At 42.5% G+C, this 20,102-nt stretch overlaps 1 pseudogene; it reads right to left on the bottom strand.

Moving 5' to 3' along the window:
• The window catches only part of LOC119543875, a 47,423-nt pseudogene extending 41,740 nt beyond the window's left edge, over positions 1 to 5,683 (bottom strand).
• Positions 5,684 to 20,102: the final 14,419 nt, after the last annotated feature.

Here is a 20,102-nt window from a genome sequence, read left to right as displayed (position 1 = left end):
GGATTCAGTATTATACATTCCCATCTTTTGACCTCCAACTTTCCTTCTGGTAACATATATGACTCTGAGCTTCCCCTTTCCACCTCATTCACACACCATTCGGCACTGTTAGTTATTCTCACATCTTGCTACCAACACCCCTGTTCATTTCCAAACATTTAAGTTCATCCAAATTGAACATTCTGCTGTATTAAGCAACCACTCCCCATTCTTAAGCCTCGTCCTATATCTTGGTACCTTATATTTCATGTCTATGAGTTTACATATTGTAATTAGTTCCTATCAGTGAGACTCTGCAATAATTGTCCTTATGTTGTCTGGCTTATTTCACTCAGCATATTGCCCTTGAGGTTTTGTCATCAACCCATTTTTTTTAATATGGTTTTGTTCACTCACCATAAATTCCATCCCAAGTAAATAATTGATAGTTTTCTGCATGGTCATACATTTATGTGTTCATCACCTTCACCACTATCTATATAAGAGCATCTACATTTCTTCCACAAGGCAGGAGGGAGAGTCAAAGAAGGTAGAGAGGCAAAAGAAAGAGGAAAAAAAATGACAGCTAGGAAGCAGCAAAAGGAAAAATAACCTTAAATCAAAGTAGAATAAAGAATCAGACAATACCACCAATGTCAAGTGTCTAACATGCCTCCCCTATCCCCCCCTCTTATCTGCATTCACCTTGGTATATCACCTTTGTTACATTAAAGGAAGCATAATACAATGATTCTATTAGTTACAGTCTCTAGTTTATGCTGATTGCATCCCTCCCCCAGTGGCTCCCCATTTTTAACACCTTGCAAGGTTGACATTTGCTTGTTTTCCCTCGTAAAAGTAAATATTTGTACATTTTATCACAATTGTTGAATACTCTAGATTTCACCAAGGTACACAGTCCCAGTCTTTATCTTTCCTCCTTTCTTGTGGTGTCTCACATGCTCCCCACCTTCCTCTCTCATCCGTATTCATAGTTACCTTTGTTCAGTGCACTTACATTGCTGTGCTACCATCTCCCCAAATTGTGTTCCAAACCACGCACTCCTGTCTTCTATCACCCTGTAGTGCTCCCTTTAGTATTTCCTGTAGGACAGGTGTCTTGTTCACAAAGTCTCTCATTGTCTGTTTGTCAGAAAATATTTTGAGCTCTCCCTCATATTTGAAGGACAGCTTTGCTGGATACAGGATTCTTGGTTGGCGGTTTTTCTCTTTCAGTATCTTAAATATATCACACCACTTCCTTCTTGCCTCCATGGTTTCTGCTGAGAGATCCGCACATAGTCTTATTAAGCTTCCTTTTTATGTAATGGATTGCTTTTCTCTTGCTGCTTTCAGGATTCTCTCTTTGTCTTTGACATTTGATAATCTGATTATTAAGTGCCTTGGCATAGGCCTATTAATATCTCTTCTGTTTGGAGTACGCTGTGCTTCTTGGATCTGTAATTTTATGTCTTTCCTAAGACATGGGAAATTTTCATTAATTATTTCCTCTATTATTGCTTCTGCCCCCTTTCCCTTCTCTTCTCCTTCTGGGACACCAATGATATGTACATTATTGTACTTTGTTTCATCCTTGAGTTCCCAGAGACGTTGCTCATATTTTTTCATTCTTTTCTCCACCTGCTCCTTTGCGTGTAGGCTTTCAGGTGTTTTGTTCTCCAGTTCCTGAGTGTTTTCTTCTGCCTCTTGAGATCTGCTGTTGTATGTTTCCATTGTGTCTTTCATCTCTTGTGTTGTGCCTTTCATTTCCATAGATTCTACTAGCTGTTTTTTTGAACTTTTGATTTCTGCCATATACATGCCCAGTGATTCCTTTACAGCCTCTATCTCTTTTGCAATGTCTTCTTTAAACTTTTTGATTTGATTTAGCATTAGTTGTTTAAATTCCTGTATCTCAGTTGAAGGGTACATTTGTTCCTTTGACTGGGCCATAACTTTGTTTTTCTTAGTGTAGGTTGTAATTTTCTGTTGTCTAGGCATGGTTTCCTTGGTTATCCAAATCAGGTTTCCCAGACCAGAACAGGCTCAGGTCCCAGAGGGAAGAAATATTCAGTATCTGGTTTCCCTGTGGGTGTGTCTTAGAAAATTGCTCCACCCTTTGATGCCTCGGGTCACTGTGCTTTCCTGCCCAGCAGGTGACGCCTGTTAGCCTATAATTCTTGACTGGTGTGAGGAGGTATGGCCGTGTTCCCCCAGGCTCTGGGGTCTGGTTCTGAATGGAAAGGGCCCCACCCCTTTCCTCCTAGAGAAGACAGACCCCCAGGTGGAGGTCATTAGCATTTCAGTGGTCTCGCTCTCTGCTTGTGCTGTCTCCACCCTTCCCAGAGTCACAGCCCTGGAAACTGAAAATGACTGGGGCTTTCTCCACTGAGCCGAAAAAGAAACAGATAGTTCCCTTCAGAACCAGTCCAAGGCGACCCTCCTGCTCTCCCAGGTCAGTCGTCACCCAAAGCCTCTGTCTGTTTTTTGGGGATGCGTACCTGTAGTGAGCAGTTCACACTCGCTACTTAAAACCCCAGTTGGAGCTCAGCTGAGCTGTATTCGCTTGCTGGGAGAGAGCTTCTCTCTGGCACCACGAGGCTTTGCAGCTCGGGCTATGGGGGAGGGGGTCTCCCGACCTGGTTCCGCAGGTTTTACTTACAGATTTTATGCTGTGTTCTCGGGCATTCCTCCCAATTCAGGTTGGTGTATGATGAGTGGATGGTCTCGTTTGTCCCCCTGCAGTTATTCTGGATTATTTACTAGTTGTTCCTGGTTTTTTGTAGCTGTTCCAGGGGGACGACTTAGCTTCCATGCTTCTCTATGCCGCCATCTTGCCCCTCCTCCTATGTTTGTTTCTTAAAGTGAAAGTTTAGATCATTTAACTAAAGTCTTTCTTCTCTTCTAATATAAGCACATAATGATATAAATTTCCTTCTCAGTACTTATTTAGTAGCATCCCCAAATTTTAATTTTTATGTTTTCATTTTCTTTAATTTGAAATATTGAATTTTCTTTTCATGTCTTCCTTGACAAGTTGTTTATTTTCCAAATTTTTGGTGATTTTCTGATATTTTTCTGTTATCGATTTCTAGTCTAAAATAGATAAAATAATGTTTTTGTATGACTTCAATATTTTTAATTTTACAGAAACATTTTTATGGCATAGAATATCCTGTCTTGGTGAATGTTCCATTTGTATTTGAAAATAATTTATATTCTACTGTTATGGGTGGAGTGTTCTATAAATGCCAAGTTGGTTTATAGGGTTATTCAAGTTCTCATACCCTTGACGGTTGACTATGAATGTGCTCTATTAAGTTCTCAAAGAGGATTTTTGATATTCCCCACCATAATGGTAGATTTACCTATTCTTATTTTCAGTTCTATCTGTAGTCCTTCATGTAATATTACGTTTGTTATTAGGTGCATACACGTTTGAGGTTGTTCTGTCCTCCAAAGGAACTGGCCTATACATCATTATGAAATGTCCTTTATCCTTGGTAATATTCCTTGCTCAACAATCTGATACTAATATAGCCACTAAATTTGTTTGATTATTGTTTTCATCCTTTTACTTTTAACCTGCCTTTATATTTAAAGCAGGTTTTTTTAAAAAAGTAGAATAAAATTCTATTTTGATTTCTATCTTAGTTTCCCAGCTGCTAAAATAAACACCATACAATGGCTTGACTTAAACGACGGGAATTTATTGGCTCTCGGTTTTGAGGCCAGAAGAAGCCCAAATTTAAGGCATCAGTAAGGAAATGCTTTCTGCCTGAAGACTGTGGTGTTTTGGGACTGGCTGTGGGTGATTTGGGGGGTCCTTGGCTTTTCCATCACCTGACAATCCCCAGGGCAGTGTCTTATCATTTCTTTTCCAGGTTCCTTTCATCTGCAGCTTCTGGATCTCTATGTGGCTTTGTCTTTATAAACACTGCAATAATAGGATTAAGGTCCAATCTCGTTTGGGTGGTCCAAACCTTAATGAAAATTAACATCTTCAAAAGGTCCTGTTTACAATAGGTTGACACCTACAGGAATGGGTTAGGATTAAGAACATGCTTTTTTACCCCCCTGGGGTGCATAATTCAACCTATCACACTATTTTTATTAATCTGACAATCTCTGCTTTTAAATTGTTCTGTTTACATTTTTATATACTTTAAACACAATAGTCAAAGACATGCTCAGCTTTAAATCTGCCATCTTGCTATTGGTTGACTCTGCTCCAGTTGTTCTACTGCCTTTCTCATGTTTTTATTTTATTAACTGAAAATTTATTACAGATTTATTTCATTTACCTTATGGGATTATTGAACATACCTCCGTTTTGTTCTTTTTGTTCTTTGATGATTGCTCTAGAGTTTATAGTATATATTTATGTATGACAGACTGTCTTCAGATTATATTATACCACTTCATACTCAGAGTAGGAACTTTAAAATGATAGACTTCTTTGTACTCCCTTCTGTATGTTGTGCCGTTATTCTGATATACTCACTTCTCCATATGTTATAAGCAACACTGTACATTTTATTATTTCACTCCATTGGACTGTTAGTTCTCAGATGGGCAGAACATTGTCAGGCACATCTTTTCCCGGAAGTTAGCAAATGCCTGGTACGCAGTGTCTTTTAAATAAATGTGGATTGAATGAAGGAAGAAAAAATGTATTTTCTGACCCAATCCACAGCCAAAAGCCTCTGCCCCTGTTGGGTCTGCAAGACACTCTCTCTCTCTCCCACCATCCTCCTTCTCGTGACCGCGTGTCTCTGTCCCAGCCTCCGCAGGGCCTCCTTCACATCCTTGTTCCTCAGGCTGTAGATGAGGGGGTTCAGCATCGGGATGACCAGGGTGTAGAAGACGGACACCACCTTGCCCTGCTCCATGGAATCCACAGCTCCTGGCTGGGCGTACATGACAAAGACAGTCCCAACAAAGAGAGATACTGCTGTCATGTGGGATCCACAGGTGGAGAAGACCTTCCACCTCCCGGCTGCGGAGCGCATCCTGAGGATGGTCACAGTGATGTAACCGTAGGAAATAATGACCACCAATGTCACACCCACAACGATGAGCCTGCAAATACCAAACATGACCAGCTTGTTGAGGGACGTGTCTGTGCAGGCGAGCTGGAGCAGGGGGGCACATCGCAGAAGAAGTGGTTGATGTGGTGGGAGCTGCAGAACGGGAGGTGGAATGTGAAGCTGGTCTGCACGATGGAGTTGAGGCAGCCTCCACAGTAGGAGCCCAGCACCAGACAGGTGCAGGTCAAAGGGCGCATGGTGATGGGGTAGCGCAGGGGGCTGCAGATGGCCATGAAGCGGTCATAGGCCATGACGGCCAGCAGGAAAGCCTCAGTGGTCACCAGCAGGGAGAAGAAGAAGAACTGGATGGTGCAGTCCATAAAGGTGATGAGCTTGATGGAGAAGAAGTTGGCGAGGGCATTGGGGGCGATGACGGACGAGTAGCACAGGTCCGGGAAGGACAGGTTCTTGAGGAAGAAGTACATGGGGGAGTGGAGGTGGGCATCCAGGGTGATGACCACGATCATGGTGAGGTTCCCCAGGATGGTGACCATGTACAGGGCCAGGAACACCACAAAGAGCAGGGCCTGGGTCTCAGGGCCACCCGCAAATCCCACCAGCACAAACGCCTGCCAGGAGACCACCGAGAGATTTGCATTTCTACGGGTTGGCATGGTTCCCAAGATTCAGACCTGGAGAGGAAATTCCACTTCTGGTGATTTGAACCATGTAATCCAGAATAAATTGTCTTCTGACAACTGTTACAAAGTGGAACACCAAAACCAAAATCTGACTGAAGGCATAAGAGAGTTAATGCTTTAGTGAAGAATTACTCAAGTTCAGGATTAGCACAGAGTCCAGAGATTTTCCTAGAGTTGGGGCTTTCTTTCCCCTGGAGAGATTACCCCTGCACTGAGCCAGTGTTGAAGTAGAAGTCCGAGAGGCCAAGTGGCTAAGCACTGGTGTTTTGCCGGTCGGGTGGAGCCAAAGTTGACAGCAACTGGTTACTAAGCACCACCAAAGATGCATCTGCAGAGTCGGTTTAAATAAAGAGTCAGGCTGCAGCTCAGCTCCTGATAATTTCAATCACGTAAATGGAATTAAGTTGAGCACTGAATGCTGGTGCCCCCAACATGTTACAAAAGCAAACCTGTCTTCTCAGGAAGAAGACATGTCACCTTAGGTCCCAATTTTTTTCTATAAAAATTTTGCAAAATTAATACCAGGCATACAATTTAAAAATTTAGGAGTCAGGGCAATATGAATTAAAATAACAGAAATGAAAGACTACAGAGAAAATCCACAGAGGCTTGAGATTTTGGAGCTAATAGACATAAACTTTAATATAAATAAAGTTATTTGGTTCAAAAGGATGAAAGACAAGATTAAGAATTTTAACAGAGATGTATATACTATAAAAAGACATGTAAAATTCTTTTAAAGTACAATAATTAAAATCAAACAATTAATAGAGGAGTTTAACAGCAAATTAGACATAGATAAACTGGGAATTTATGACCTAGAATACAGGTGAAAAAAATATCCAGAATGAAGCATGAAAAGAGAAAAGGATAGAAAACCATAAATGAAGGTGAGAGACATAGAAGATACAGTATGAAGATTTAACACATATGTGGCATGAATCCCTAAAAAGGGGGAAAGAAAGAAAAGGACCAAATTAGTATTTGAAGAGATAATGGTCTAATATTTCCAAAAGTCAGTGAAAGACATTAACACACAGATTTACAAGCCCTACAAATCCAAGCAGGATTAATGCAAAGAATACCATATATAGGCATATCATAGTAAAAATATTTTAGACCAAAGATAAAGAGATAAATCTTAAAAAGTAGCTTCAGAAAAACTAAAGTCCCTTCAAAGGACCAACATCATCAGAAAGACTTTTAACTCCCTTCTCAACAGATTAAAAAAGGAAACCAGAGTCTAAAATTGATGCTTTCACATGCTCAAGTACAATAATTGCCAACATTAATTCTATGCCCACCCAAAATATCCTTCAAGAATAAAGATGAAATCAACAATAACAATAGGAGATTTCAATGCCCCACTGTCAATAGTGGTTAAAACAATGAGAGAGAAAGTCAGCACAGAAGTAGAAGATTGAACAACATTATAAACCAACTAGACCTGCCAGACGTCTATAGAACACCCCACCCAACAATAGCAGAAGACAATTTCTTCCCAAGTGTACATGGAACATTACCCAAGATAGACCACAGGGTAGGCCACAAAACAAGTTTCAGTAAGTATTAAAAGGTTGTAGTAACACACAGTGTTCTCTGAACACAATGGAATGAAATTAAAAATCGATAACAGAAGGAAATTTGGAAAATTAAAACTTTGTGGAAATTAAACAGCACACTTATAGGTAGCCAGTGGATTAAAGAAGAGATTACAAGGGAAGTTATGAAATAATTTGAGATGAATGAAAATGACATGGAAATTTACCAGTAAATTTGTACACTATAGAAGAGGAAAGACTTGGAAATTCCACTTCTGTGTATGCAGTCAAAAGAAGCATAAACAAAAATTCAAACAATATTCAGAGCAGCACTATTCACAATGGCCAGGAGTTTGATTCAACCCAAGTGTCCATCAACAGATAACTGGATAAACAAAATGTGTGTGTGTGTGTGTGTGTGTATAACAGAATATTATTCAGTCATAAAAAGGAAAGAAGTTCTGATACATACTACAATATAAATGAATCTTGAAATCATTGTGTTGAGTGAGATAAGCCAGATATAAAAGAACTAATTTTGTGTGGTTCCACTTATATGAAATATGAGATAAGCAAATTCACAGAGACTGAAAGGAGGTTAGTGGTTACCAGGGACAGGGCAGGCACTAAGGGGTTTGCTTAATAGGCACAGAGTTTTGTTTGGGGACATAAAAAAGTCTTGGTAATGGGTGGTGCTGATGGTAGCACAACATTGTGGATGTCATTAGCACCACTGAAATGCACACTTAAAATGGTTAAAATGGGTAATTTCATGTTTTATATTTATGCATATGTTACTACACACACACACACAAATTTTGTAAAGGAAAGACCTTGATCAAAATGTCGTCCCCTGGAAGATCCCTTTCAGAGACAACTGAATAAAACGGCAAATCCCATGTGCTTGGAACTCTGGAGGATGACAAGGACTGGAGAAGGGCTCCACAAATTCTTAACTGAAGAAAAAAAAAAACCACCAAGAAAGAAGGTAGGAGATCTGTGCGCAGACCTGCCAGCCTGGACCCTCCCCCACTCGCTGCTGGACGGCCTGAGAGTCACAGAACAGAGACTCCCACCCGGGCCTTCCTCTGTGCTCGCAGACACAAGCAGCTCCAGCACCAACTCAGAGCCACACGTGCATTCAGGCACGGGGGCCCAAGGCCACACAGACCCGGGGAGGGGCACCGGCCGTCAGTGAGCATCCCCGTACAAAATAGCACCCAGGAAACAAGAGACAACAGTGGAGGAACTGTTGGCAAGTGGCACACACACCCAATGCTGTCTCTAATTGCTGGTGCACCCCAATGAGAAATGGGTGTTTTGGAACACTGACCATATCTGGCTGCCTGGGGTGGATACCCAAACATGGAACCAACTGGAGGCAGAAAAGCAAAAAGGGGAAAACTGAATTTAAGGCAGGGTGCACACCAGTGTCGAAAACTGTAGGGAAAAATTGGCATTGAGCATGGGAGAGCAGTTGAGCAAATTATAGCTGCTAGGAAGAAGATTTGCATAAAAACAAGCAAAACAGCCCAAGACCACCAGAGAGGAATGGAGGAAAGAAAATCTCAGGGAGGTGAAGCATTTGTACACAATAGAGCAATCTGAAAAGTTGCACCACCTGTCCAAGGCAAGAAACAGGTACAGAAGACCTTGGAAAACCCGAGCTGTTAAACACCTGCTGCTCTGAAGTTCAGTGCAAGCTGGAGCAAGCTTTGAAGAGGAGTCTTAACATATAGACAGACTACAATAAAACCCTCGGCAAGAGGCAGAAACTGACTTCTCGAGTTGGAGCATAAAAATCATCAAATGCCCAAACATCAGCAAAAAATTACAGCTCATATGAAAAAAACTGGAAAATATGGCTTCTTCAGGGGAATAAATTAAAACTTCAGATGAAACACTGATATGGGAATGACTTATCAAGGAAGTTCAAACAAATCTCCTAAATCATTTCAAGAAGCTAAAAGAAAATGTGGTTAGAAAACGAAATATAGATATGGAGCCAAAGGATATTAAGAAGAAATGTGTGAATAAAAATAAGAAATACAAAGTATAAAAAGGTCCATAGCAGAACTTATGGGGATGAAAAATGCAAAAATGGAGATTAAAAATGCACTAGAGGCCTACAACAGCAGATCTGAACATTTGAAAGTACAGACAGAGAAAAGAAATAGAAAGAAGTGAGCAGAGCTTAAGGGACCTGTGGCCCAGCACAGAGCCTACAGACATACGCATCATAGGAGTCCCAGAACCAGAGGAGAAGGGAAAAGTGGCAGAAGATGATTTGAGGAAATAAAGGCCCAAATGTCCCAACACTTACAAGAAACATAAATGCACATGTCCAAGATGCAAAAGGTACTCCAAACACGATAAACCGTAACAGAACTACTCCAGGGTCTACTATTGAAATGTCAAATTGCCACAGAAAAAGAGAATTCTGAAAGCAGCAAGAGGAAAGCAAATCATCACATAAAAGAGGTCCTCTTCTGATGAGCAAGTTACTCACCAGAAACCATGGATGTGAGCAGACAGTGGTGTCACGTATTTAAGGCATTGAAAGAAAAAAACCGCCAGCCCCAAATTCTTTATCCAGGAAAGCTGTCCTTCAACAATTAGGAAGAGTTTAAGAAATTCACACACAAACAAAAACTAGACAGTTCATCAGCAAAGCCCTGCCCTACAAGAAATGCTAGGCAGAATTCTTCAGGTTGACAGGAAAGGATGAGAGCTGGTGGCTTGGAGCAGGAAGAAGGGAAGTAAAGACGTGAAGGTAACTACGTGGGTTAATGCAAAACCCAATAGTGCTGTATCCTCAGTATATAATTCTACTCTTTATTTCATGTAAGATTTAGAATACAATTGAATAAGAAGTAATCATATTTCCTTGTAATAGATACATAAAATATAAAGAGGTAATGTGTGACAAAAACAACCTAAAGAGGGGAACCTCAGGGATATGGGAGCTGTTGAAGTTAAATAGGTATCTTCCCAAACTAGTAGGTTATAGACTTAGGTTGTTTAGTACAAACCCCAGGGTAACCACAAAGAAAACATTAAATAAATATATAGAAATGGAAATGACTAACAGATCAATCCAAATGACTGGTGCATGAAACAATACATGAGCCTGACCCTGAGCAAAAGAAGCCGGACAGAAAAAAGCACGTACTATACGACTCCATTCGTGTAGAGTTTCAAGGAGCTGGGGAAGGTGAAGGAAAAGGCTCAGGCTTGCGTTCCAGGGGCTTCTTAAGGGAAAGCTTGGATGTAACTACTGCAAAGGTGGGGGCAGAAGCTACCTTCTCAGGGACAGGTGAAATCCGCAGCTGATGGTGCCCCTGACATCTTCTGAGCCTCCAGTGACGTCCTAGTTCCTGGCCTGCCTGGTGGTCACGCAGATGTTTGCTTTGAGCTCCTTGGCTGCAGAGTTTTGTTTCTGCACTTGTATATTAGCCGAGGGCAGAGGGATGGAGCTTCAGCCCAGGTGATGGCGCTGGAGTCCGGGGGCCACGGGAGCCTTGCCCCTCCCCAACCCCGCAGCAGGGGCCACCACCTGCTCCTCCCCGAGGAGCCCGGACCAGCATGGAAGGGAAACTTTGCAGCACTTCACAGACTCCTCCCTGAAAGTCTGTCAGCACCTGCCTTGCTGAGGGGCCAGAGAGATTTACAGGGGATGCCGGGATGAGCCAGAAATGACCCTGCCTGCAAGTTGCTTGGGGTGTGACAGCAGCATTTAACACCTCAGGTTCCTCCCTCTGTGACAAGTATTTGCCACTGGCATCAGTAACTGCAGTCCCTCCTGGTTCTGGACCCATTTTCTGCCCCTTCCCCTCACTCCATGGCTGACTCAGGGTTTGCTGACCACCCTAAATCTCTATCCTTGAATTCAGTGCTTTGCAAGCTCCCATGTGCCCTGGGATCACTTGGAGAGTTTCTTAAATCACAGACCACTGGGCCCCACACTCGGTGTTTTTAACTCAGTAGGTAGCTCTGGGGCAGGGCCTGAGAACCTGCTTTTCTAGAAGTTCCAGATGTAGCTTATGATTCTCGTCCGGGGACCACACGCTGAGAGCCCCTGCTGACTAAATCTCCAAACTTCATCTCTCTTTCTCAGGAGACAGGTGTTTCCAAAGGGCAGCTGGAGATCTCCTCCAGGGAGCCCACCAGCACCCGAGTCACCGTGTTCAAGCCTCTCCCCCACACCCTTCTGTCTTGGTGAGGGGGACCACCCACCACCAACCACCCCTGACCCGTCCTTGTTCCTCACCTGCCATGTCCCACCTTCATGCTTCCTGCCAGTTCTCCGTATTCGGTGTTGCTCCCCCCGCCGCCTCATGTGGACCCCCCATTCCCACCTCTCATGTGGATGGTGCCGTGGTTGCTAATGGTCTCCAGCTTGTCCTTTCCCTAATGTTTCCCACACAGTCTCGATGCCAGCCCCCCAAAATGATTTAAATTTGCAAACTGGATCATATTGCTCCCTGTCCAAGCCAGGCAACAACTTTCCCGTCATCTGAAGAATGCATGGAAGGGAAACCCCAGATTGACTTTGATCCACCCCAACCTGAAGGCACCCCAGCTCTAGCCTGGGAGAAGGTGCCCTGGATCTCTGATTCTGTCCCTACCCCCGAATGTCTGTCCAGGACCCCCTGTGGCTGTGACCAGACCTCATGTCTTCCCCTTGGGGTGCTTGTTTGCCCCCTGTACCGTATTCATTTCCTCCTCGGGCAGCCAGGGGAGCGGGTCCTGCCCCGGTTGCTGCACGGGCACACTGAGCTGTGGGTGTTTGTCTCCATGGCTGCACTGCTGCTGGAGCCCGAGGCCCTGTGGTGGGACTGACTAATTTGTTCCCATGTTCCCGACACAGTGCATGTTCTCAGAAGCTTGATGGCACTGATTGAGCCTGGGAAACACAGGAAGGAGCTCCTGGTGACACAGAGCCTCTGTTGATCAGGAAAACACAGCCTTCCCCTCCAGTCTAAATGGCCCTGAAACCTGAGCCCAGAGCTCAGCAGGGGCAGAGGTGCACTCGCTGCTGCACCCACAGAGAGCAACCCCTGAGCACCTGCTGTCCACCCCAGCCCTGCTGCCTCCCACACGCAGGGTCTCTGTCAACTCCTGGCAGCCCCGAGGGTGGGGGCCCTGACCTTACCTTCTCCAGATGATGGTCAGGACTCACACAGGGCCACACCAGGACTGTGCTCCAGGGTCACTCACGCTCCTGCCCCTGGTCTGGGTGGTGATAATAGAGCCAACACTGAGGACCCCCCCACCCTCACCCCCACATTCAGCCCCAGCTCTCTCCACAGTGAAATGAGACTGGGGAGGGTAGAGGCAGGTCCCTGGATCCCAGGGAGAGTTGCTTGTGGGGGCTCCAGCTTCTGGCTGCAGGCACCTGCCCGGGTCTTTGGGAGAAGCTGGAGGGACTCAGCTCTGCTCAGCCCTGCAGCTCCATCTCCTCCCTGTGGTCTGGGTGCTGGCCGAGGCCCTGCTCCTCGAGTCACTCTGCTGGGAAGTTTCTGCCCCTGGCCCTGCTGTGATGGGGTCTCGTGGGGCCAATTAGGCTGATGTTGTTTGTGCTGGATCTCTGCTGGGCCCTGGGGCCCAGTTCTCCTGGGTCCCCACTGCTGTCCTTGTCCCCTCACCTCCAAGGCTGGGGTCTCGAGCCCAGAAGCCCCCCCAGGTCCCCCAGAGGGAAACAGGAGACAAGCACAGACTGGAGAAGTCTTTAGGGCCTCAGGGCTGCCTCTCTTCAACCTCTGCCTCCACAGTCAGATTGCCTCCTCTTCTGTGTGTCAGATCTCTCTCTGCTTCTCAATTACAAAGACAAGTGTGGTGGCATTTAGGTCCCACCTGAAAATTCTAAGACGCTGTCTCATCTCAAGACCTTAACATAATTATATCTGCAAATATCATTTTTCCAAGTAAGGCAACATTCACAGGTTTCAGGGATTAGGATGTGGACAAATTTACCAGAGACTTTTCCAGTTGACAAAATCACACAACCATCATACAATTGCTGGATAATATACTTGGAAAATACTTTCTGTTAACTTTAATTGTTCCTTGGATTCTTATAAGTTTCCTTGGTTCTTTGAAGAAGAGAGAATCCGATTGGAATAGTTTCTTTTGTCAACAATGTGATACTAATCACAGTTTACAGTACGTTTGTCTATTGAGTCTTTGAGTTTTGAAGTTAATTACAGGATGAAAATTGTTTTGACTATTCAAGTTGTGTCAGAATGAGAATTTCACAATCAAGGATTTATGCAGAAAGCTTCTGCTTTGCTTGGAATAGATTTCCCATTCTTCCTGGGAAAGGAAAAAATGCTAATTTAATACTCTTCAGTCTTTGCAGTGGATATTTATTTTGAATAGAAAGATGCTTGCTCCTATCATCTGTCAGAGCTCAGGAAACCACTAAAGAAAGGAGGTAGACCTCTTTGAATTATTGGACAAGCACAGGGAAGTTTATCCAATAGCACTTGCAAAATAATCCACATTTTTGAAGCAAAGATATTAATTTTAAACTTAGAACTTGTTTTCTTAAAAAATAAAAGCAATCCTTTTTTATTTAGAATATTTATTCCATTTACATTTAATATAATTATTAACATGCTTTATTTCAAGTTTCCCATATAGTATTTGTTTCCTAACTATCCTCTTTGTTCTTCTTTCTCTGTTTCTCTTTTCCTCTAATCTTTTGCATTTTAGTATTCCACATTATATCTATGTTGACATTTACCTATACATCTTGTGATAGACAGAATCATGGCCCCAATGATGCCCATGTCCTAGTCCTCGGAACTTGTGACTATCTCACCTCATATGGCAAAAGGGACTTTGAAAATGGGATTAAGTTAAGGATCTCCAGATAGAGATTATCCTGGATTATCTGGATGAATGCAATATAATTACAAGAGTCCTTAAAAAATGGAAGAGGGAGGCAAAACAGTCAGAGACACAGATGGACAATGGAAGCAGGAGTCATAGTGTTAAAGCCTCAAGCCAGGGAATACAAGTGACCTCTAGAAGTGGGTAAAGACAAGGAATGTATTTTCCTTTAGGGCCTCCAGAAGAAACACAGCTCTCCCTATACCTTGATTTAGCTCTGTAAGATCCATTTTGGATTTCTGACCCCCTGAATTGTAAGATAATATATTCACATTGTTTCAAGCCACTGAGTTTGTAATTATTTGTTACAGCAGCCATAGAAAACTAATACAATTAGTTTTAGGGGTTTCTCTAGAAATTGAAATATGCATCTCTAGCATTTCATTGTCTATCTTGAATTAATATACTGTATCATGAACAGTAAAGAAGTTTTACATTTGTGTAATTTCATTCTCCTCTCTAGAATGTTTTGTTCTTTTTGTTTTATATAAACTCAGTGTTCTTTTCTATTTGTCAATATATTCACTCTTACCATTTCTGATCCTCTTTCTTTATTGATGATCCAGTATTCTAGCGTACACAATTTTCATTCTACACAGAAATATTGTTTTAAAAATCCCCATACTGCACATCTGCGAATGCCAAATAATCTCAGCTACTAAGTGTCTTGGAGTGGGTCTATTTGGGTCTATTCTATTTGGGGCACACTGTGCTTCTTGGATTTGTAATTTTATGTCTTTCATATGAGATGGGAAATTTCCAGTGATTATTTCCTCCATTATTCTTTCTGCTCCATTCCCTTTCTCTTTTCCTGCTGGGACACCCATTACATGTATATTTGTGCACTTCATGTTGTTATTCAATTTCCTGAGACCCGAAACAGATTTTTTCATTCTTTTCCTTATCTGTTCTTTTGTGTGTATAATTTCAGATGTCTTGTCCTCCAGTTCACTAATGCTTTCTTCTGCCTCTTGAAATCTGCTGTTTTAAGTCTCCAGTGTGTTTTTCATCTCTTCTTTTATGCCTGTCATTCCCATAAGGTCTGCCAATCAGTTTTTTAAACTTTTGAGTTCTTCTTTATGTTCACCCAATGTCTTCCCTGTCCTTCATCAATTTTGCCATATCTTCCCTCAATTCATTGATTTGATTTTTAATTGACTTTGATTGGGCCATATCCTCATTTTTCCTACTGTGACATAATTTTTTGGTGATGTCTAGGTATCTGGTTTCCTTGATTAGTTTATTATAGGTGATTTCACTCTTTTACCTAGGGTTTTCTTGTTGGTTGGCTTTGTTCTCTATCTGTTCATTCACATTCAGTTCAACTTATTCTAGACTTTTATCATAGCTTCTGTTCTTGCCCTGCTTATATGAAACCTTTTATTTCTTTTTGGGGGGAGGGTCTACCCAGAGATGTTCAACCTCAAACAGATTCTCCCAGACCAGATGGGCCCAGGTCTCAGAAAGAGTGTGTAATCAGTATCAACTTCACTGAGGATTAGACCCAACAGGTTGTCAGACATTCCTGTGAAGCCCCATAACTCTGTGCTTTTCCCACTCTACCCAAACAGTGGTGCTTGTCAGCCCTCAGCTCTTCACTGGTATAAAGAGGTGAAGTGCCTTTAACTCTCAGCAGATCCTGTCCCTGCCAAGGGCATAGTTGAGACTGAGGGTGATTCAGAAGCCAAGGTTAAGCTGTTCCTGTTTTTTTTTTCCCTCCAGCCCCTGAAGTCTGGAGGAGGTCCACCACTTGGGCTGATCCCTGCCCCCCTTTTCTTGGGGAAGAGTCATCCTTTAGGGAATAATCTCCTTCACTTGACTCCTTAATTTGTCTCTCAGACATATCTTAACTCCACCCTTGCCTGAGTCAGTGTTGACAATTGAAAATGCCTGAGGCTTTCCCTAATAAGCTACTTTGAGTAGCTTAAAAAAAGAGGGGAAAAAATCCCCTTTTCAGAGCCAGTCTCCAGTCCCCCAGTTTTGCCAGTCAAGAACCAGAGTTGCTACCCAGTTCAATGCGTCCCTTTTAAAGTATTCTGAGGCTTGCTAGGGCATAACAGCAAATTTCTGGAACTTTAAGCCTGGAGGTGCTGCTCAAGGTCACACAGGAAGAAGGTGAAGTCACAAGGAAGAAGAGGGATGCCCAAGAGCATGTGCAGGAGGAAAAGAATATCTTATGCTCATTGCAGAAGAATTGAGGGTCCAGCTAAATAATCCATCTGAGTAACACATTAAGAAATGTTCAGGTGGAGGTGGGGCAAGATGGCAGATTGGTGAGCCATATGCTTCAGTTATTCCTCCAGGAAAGTAGGTAGAAAGCCAGGGACTGCATGGACTGGACACTGCAGAGCAATTTGACTTTGGGCATACTTCATGCAACAATCAGGAACATGTCAAACTGCTGAGATCAGCAAAATCTGTACGTTTTTGTGGCCAGGGGACCCACGCCCCTCCCTGCCAGGCTTAGTCCCATGGGAGGAGGGGCCGTCAGCCCCGGGAAGGAGAAGCGAGAACTGCAGTGGCAGCTCTTATCGGAAACTCATTCTACCAATCCAAACTCCAACCATAGATAGACTAAGACCAGACACCAGAGAATCTGAGAGCAACCAGGCCAGTAGAGAGGAGATAGGCATAGCAAAAAACAGCAAGAAAAACTCAAAAATAAAAGCAGAGGCTTTTTGGAGTTCTGGTGAACATAGAAAAGGGAAGGGCAGAGCTCAGGCCCTGAGGCTCATATGCAAATCCTGAAGAAAAAGTGATCTCTCTGCCCCCTGGATCTTTCCTTAATGGCCCTATTTGCTTTGTCTCTCAGCATTTCAATAACCCATTAGATCTGCGAGAAGGGCTTTTTTTTTTTTATCTTTTTTTTTTTCTGTTTCTAAAACATTTACTCTAAGAAGCCCAATACAGAAAGCCTCAAAGACTTGCAATTTGGGCAGGTCAAGACAAGAGCAGAACTAAGAGAGCTCTGAGACAAAAGGCAATAATCCAGTGGCTGAGAAAATTCACTAAACACCACAACTTCCCAAGAAAAGGGGGGTGTCCGCTCACAGCCATCATCCTGGTGGACAGGAAACACTCCTGCCCATCGCCAGCCCCATAGCCCAGAGCTGCCCCAGACAACCCAGTGTGATGGAAGTGCTTCAAATAACATGCACACACCACAAAACTGCATGTGGACATTAGTCTTCCCTGCACCCTCAGCTGGTTGTCCCAGAGTTGGGAAGGTGGAGCAGTGTGAATTAACAAAGCCCCATTCAGGCATCATTTCAGCAGACTGGGAGCCTCCCAACACAGCCCAGCAGCCCAGAACCGCCCTGGGGGGATGGCACTCACCTGTGACATAGCACAGTCATCCCTCAACAGAGGACCAGGGGGTGCATGGCCTGGAAGAGGGACCCACACGCAAGTCTCAGGGACCATATGCCAATATCAAGGACTTGTGGGTCAGTGGCAGAGACAAACTGTGGCAGGACTGAACTGAAGGATTAGACTATTGCAACAGCTTTAAAACTCCAGGAACACCAGGGAGATTTGATTGTTAGAGCCATCCCCCTCCCTGACCACCCAGGCACAAGCCCCATATACAGGGCGGGCAACACCAATTACACACATAAGCTTGGTACACCAATTGGACCCCACAAGACCCACTCCCCCACTCACCCCAAAGGCAAAGCAGGGGAGAACTGGCTTGTGGAGAACAGGTGGCTCGTGGATGCCACCTGCTGGTTAGTTAGAGAAAGTGTACTCCACGAAGCTGTAGATCTGATAAATTAGAGATAAGGACTTCAGTTGGTCTACAAATCTTAAAAGAACCCTATCAAGTTAAGCAAATGCCAAGAGGCCAAAAACAACAGAAAATTATAAAGCATATGAAAAACCAGATGATATGGATAACCCAAGCCCAAACACCCAAATCAAAAGATCAGAAGAGACACAGTACCTAGAGCAACTAATCGAAGAACTAAAGATGAACAATGAGACCATCGTACGGGATACAAAGGATATCAAGAAGACCCTAGAAGAGCATAAAGAAGACACTGCAAGACTAAATAAAAAAATAGATGATCTTATGGAAATTAAAGAAACTGATGACCAAATTAAAAAGATTCTGGATACTCATAGTACAAGACTAGAGGAAGCTGAACAGCGAATCAATGACCTGGAAGATGACAGAATGGAAAATGAAAGCACAAAAGAAAGAATCGGGAAAAAAAGCAAAAAAATTGAAATGGACCTCAGGGATATGATAGATAATATAAAATTTCCAAATATAAGACTCATTGGTGTTCCAGAAGGGGAAGAACAGGGTAAAGGTCTAGGAAGAGTATTCAAAGAAATTGTTGGGGAAAACTTCCCAAATCTTCTAAACAACATAAATATACAAATCATAAACACCCAGCAAACTCCAAATAGAATAAATACAAATAAACCCACTCCAAGACATTCTGATCGCACTGTCAAACATGGAAGAGAAGGAGCAAGTTCTGAAAGCAGCAAGAGAAAAGCAATTCACCATATACAAAGGCAACAGCATAAGACTAAGTAGTGACTACTCAGCAGCCACCATGGAGGCGAGAAGGCAGTGGCATGATATATTTAAAATACTGAGTGAGAAAAATTTCCAACCAAGAATTCTATATCCAGTAAAGCTCTCCTTCAAATTTGAGGGAGAGCTTAAATTTTTCACAGACAAACAAATGCTGAGAGAATTTGCTAAAAAGAGACCTGCCCTACTGGAGATACTAAAGGGAGCCCTACAGACAGAGAAACAAAGGAGAGAGAGACTTGGAGAAAGGTTCAGTACTAAAGAGATTCCATATGGGTACATTAAAGGACATTAATAGAGAGAAGGAAAAATATATATGACAAACATAAACCAAAGCATAAGATGGCTGATTCAAGAAATGCCTTCACACTTATAATGTTGAATGTAAATGGATTAAACTCCTCAAGTAAAAGATAAAGATTCATAGCATGGATTAGAAAAAATGAACCAACAATATGTTGCATACAAGAGACTCATCTTAGACACAGGGACACAAAGAAATTGAAAGTGAAAGGATGGAAAAAATATTTCATGCATGCTACAGCCAAAAGAAAGCAGGTGTAGCAATATTAATCTCAGATAAAATAGACTTTAAATGCAGGGATGTTTTGAGAGACAAAGAAGGCCACTACATGCTAATAAAAGGGGCAATTCAACAAGGAGAAATAACAATCATAAATGTTTATGCACCCAATCAAGGTGCCACAAAATACATGAGAGAAACACTGGCAAAACTAAAGGAAGCAATTGATGTTTCCACAATAATTATGGGAGACTTCAACACATCACTCTCTCCTATAGATAGATCAACCAGACAGAGGACCAATAAGGAAATTGAAAACCTAAACAATCTGATAAATGAATTAGATTTAACAGACATATACAGAACATTGCATCCCAAATCACCTGGTTACACATACTTCTCTAGTGCTCATGGAACTTTCTCCAGAATAGATCATATGCTGGGACATAAAACAAGGCTCAATAAATTTAAAAAGATTGAAATTATTCAAAGCACATTCTCTGACCACAATGGAATACAATTAGAAGTCAATAACCATCAGAGACTTAGAAAATTCACAAATACCTGGAGGTTAAACAACACACTCCTAAACAATCAGTGGGTTAAAGAAGAAATAGCAAGAGAAATTGCTAAATATATACAGATGAATGAAAATGAGAACACAACATACCAAAACCTATGGGACGCAGCAAAAGCGTTACTGAGGGGGAAATTTATGCTACTAAATGCATATATTGAAAAGGAAGAAAGAGCCAAAATAAAAAAACTAATGGATCAACTGAAGAAGCTAGAAAATGAACAGCAAACCAACCCTAAACCAAGTAGAAGAAAAGAAATAACAAGGATTAAAGCAGAAATAAATGACATAGAGAACAAAAAAAC

Source organism: Choloepus didactylus, chromosome 9 (genome assembly GCF_015220235.1).
Source record: "Choloepus didactylus isolate mChoDid1 chromosome 9, mChoDid1.pri, whole genome shotgun sequence".
In the NCBI taxonomy this organism is placed as follows: domain Eukaryota; kingdom Metazoa; phylum Chordata; class Mammalia; order Pilosa; family Megalonychidae; genus Choloepus; species Choloepus didactylus.
This window is presented reverse-complemented; position numbering and strand designations above follow the sequence as displayed.